Source organism: Dipodomys spectabilis, unplaced genomic scaffold (assembly GCF_019054845.1).
Source record: "Dipodomys spectabilis isolate Male_0828 unplaced genomic scaffold, ASM1905484v1 ptg000112l, whole genome shotgun sequence".
Taxonomy (NCBI): Eukaryota; Metazoa; Chordata; class Mammalia; order Rodentia; family Heteromyidae; genus Dipodomys; species Dipodomys spectabilis.
Genome location: NW_024870789.1, coordinates 3,868,541 through 3,871,933, shown reverse-complemented (window position 1 = coordinate 3,871,933; position 3,393 = coordinate 3,868,541).

Sequence of the window (3,393 nt, the reverse complement as noted above, 5' to 3'; positions counted from 1 at the left end):
ATTTTTAACAGTTTTCATTTCCAGCAATGACTAGAGACCAGAAGCTGGAAATTTTCCTGGCGCAGAATCCCCTGGTTAAAGCACCACAGTGGGAATGTAAGGGAAGGTGTTGTGGGGTGTGGTCCCCAGAAAGCAGATTTCACCACAGAGAGTGGGTTTTGGGGAAGTGCTCTTGCAATCCATACCTGGGAAATGGGAGAATCGGCAGGAGAGGGCAGGGGGAGAAGTTGATCTTCAGTGACGTTCCAAAAGAGGTCTCATCAGAAGTCCCGAGAAGCCCAAAGCTGGACTAGCCCCTCAGAGCTAGCTGCAAGTGCAGAAAGGAATCAGAGTTTGCTATGGCCAGAAAAGAGTTAAGGGTCATGTTGAGGTGGTAGGATGCTCAAAAAGGGGGGCCAACTATCAGATAATTAGGTCACCCCATCCTCAGTAATGGATTGTGGTACTAGCTGTGGTACTGAATTTTGTGGTACTAGCCTGTGAAAATGGGTTGTTAGATGTGAGCCTGGCAACTCCTCTGAGTCTCTCTTCCACCATTATGATGTCATTTGCCAGAAGCCTTCACCAAAGCTGGGCGGAGTACTACAAAATAATAAAACCTCTTCATAAAGTATCCATCCCCAGTCATTTTGTTATGGTAACATAAAACCAAGTAATATGTGCCTTTACAACCCTTGTTTCTACCGGGCACTAGATGCTGTACCCAGATAGGGAATCTGGTTTTTAGCACGCTAGCCAAATTACTAGCTAAAGAGAGCTAAAAGTTAGGCTGACTTCTAGCAGCACTTTTAACAAAAAGAAGGGTAAATCCTTCATTTCTCAAGGAGAAAACAGAGTGGTACAACTCATGTCCGCACAGTGGCAGGCATCTGTCCCCCAAACAGGGAAGAGAGTCAGCCTGGTACTGCAGATAACTGACAGATATCCTTCCACACCCTGTGTGACCCAGGTGTCATCTTCATGTCACAACAGCTATCAGCATTCTTCCCTTTGTTCCCCTCTCCCTTTTCCAATGCCGTGATCCATGGCTTTGGAATTCATAGTCATCTGTTCATTCAGTGATTTGTTTCAAGCCAAATTAAGTATTATGGCTGAATATGCAGTGTCTCTCTCAGGCTCCCGTGCTGGTTCTCAGCTGGTAGCGCTATCTGGGAAGGAAGGTCCTAGCTGGAGGAAGTAGCTCATTGGAGCTGTGCCTTTGAAGGTTACACCTGGTCTGGTCCATGCCTTTGCTTCCTTTCTGCCATGAGGTGAAGGTGCTGGTCAGCCACATGCTCCCCAGCCAGGTTGTACTGATTGTTTGGGGCCAGGCAGCCACGGACAGAACCCTGAAACCATGAGGCAAATACAGCCTTCTTTAAGTTGTTCTCTCTACTATTTTGGTGACTGATACGTAAGTGTCAATTATTACAAGGCTGTACTACGTTTTTCCCCAACTAATAAAACAGGAAAACAAACCAGAGAAGTAAGAGCACGCACAGTTCACAAGGCAGGCCCCTGGGACAAAGTGCCAGAGTCCAGTGATGATACTGAGAGCTAGAAGGGGAGAGGAGAACAGGGCAGGCCGTGCTCGGGTCAGCCCCAGGGCAGCTGGCCAGTCAGCAGCTGTGGGGCTCCCCGTGGCCAGAAATAATGGATATGATGACTCATTTCTGCTCAGGGACGTTGCCCTCTGGCCTGGAGCCCATGTCGCCTCTTTCCAAACCACATCTTCAAAGGCACCAGCTAAAAAAGAATACAGCAAGAAGTGTTTCCCCAAATAGGATTTCCTAAAGCTGAAACAGCAAGTCAGGCATCCGCGAGCCAATGAAGGCACCGTAAGCGGATGGTCCTGGACCTGCACTGGAGGGGGAGAGGGGAGGTGGGAGGGAAGAGGGGGAGGGCTTCCAGGGAGGTGAGATGCAGCCCACTCAATGGCTTCTCCTGGAGCGGCAGTCCCCTCCCCTGCAGGCTGTGCAAGTCCTGAGTTCTCCCAGGTTGCATCCCTGGGGCTCTGACATGGCCACTTCTCAGTAACACACAGACCTTAGAGGTCAACACTGGTGAAATGCATTCCTGAGCCCATGGGTTGAAGAAAACATGTCAAAATCTCCCATGTGATTTTGTTTAAGTGTTTACACAATTAAAAGGCTCCTGAAGAAATATATATATATATATAGCTTAAATTAAAACAGTAATAGATCTGCTGGGTACCAGTGACTCATGCCTCTAATTTCTGCTACTGAGAGGCGGAGATCAGGAGGATCATGATCCAAGGCTAACTCAAGCAAGAACGTTCACAAGACCCCCACCTAGATCAACCTAAGTTCAGTGGTTCATGCCTATTGCCCCAAACTAGGTGGGAGGTCGAGGTTGGTAGGATCCAGGTTGTAGGCCAGCCTAGGCAGAACTCTGTTCTCAACAGGGAGTGTTGGACAAGGTGGTGTGGACCTGTGATTCTGGCAACAACTACCTAACGGCCTAAAGTAGGTGGACCACATCGTGGGCAGGTCCAGGCGGGAAGCAAGACCCCCTCTCGAAAATAACCTGGGAAAAATAAGGTGAGAGGTAGAGCTCAGACTTTAGGGAGTCTAGAGAGTTATGCAGTAATATGCCATAAGCTAAACAAACACCTTTGTTTTATAAAATACCCAACCTCATCTGCACAGACTCATGCATGATCATCTAGATACCTTCGCCTGAGATGTCAAATCTGGACGGAACTTTCACAGAATGAGAGTAGATTACAGATGCTAATGAAACAACCCAGGGCAGAGACTCCTACATTTTGCTCAACTGGAAACTGGGAGACCCAGGGACAGAAGGCAGCCCCCAATTTATCTACAGAGACTACTAAACAAGGATGTGACCCTGACACCAACAGAAACGCTGTGCTGTTGTTCTAAACCAGGCAGCAGCACCCATTTCTAAAACGTGATCTGAAAACCCACTGTAACGCTTACTTATATCTACCAAGTGCAGAACAGTAAATTACAAACTGGGGGCTAGGAGAAGCAGACAAATGGAGAGAAAAAGTCATTATATCCAGCAGTATCCATCTGTGTATCGAGTCACAACAAACCGTTCTGTGCTTTCATTCTGAGCAGAGAGCACTGATTAATTGCCAGGTTCTCTGGCTTTTTAAAGTCTGTTTTTAAACCCAAAGGTCTGACATTGCAAAGCATAAACATTATGGGCTTACATAGCATGGCCTGGTATGGTCGCTGTGTAGCAATTTCAGATACATCAGCAAAACCCGCAAGGGGGAAAATGGAAGGGATTTGGCTCTCCAGCCAAATGCTCCTGAACTCCCATGCTGGTCTCTAATCTTTTCTCTTCCAGGGAAGTGGGAGGTGAGCCTATACTGTGTCCTGCCTGTTTTAGGAGCTCACAGACCTGCCTGGGTCCTGCAAA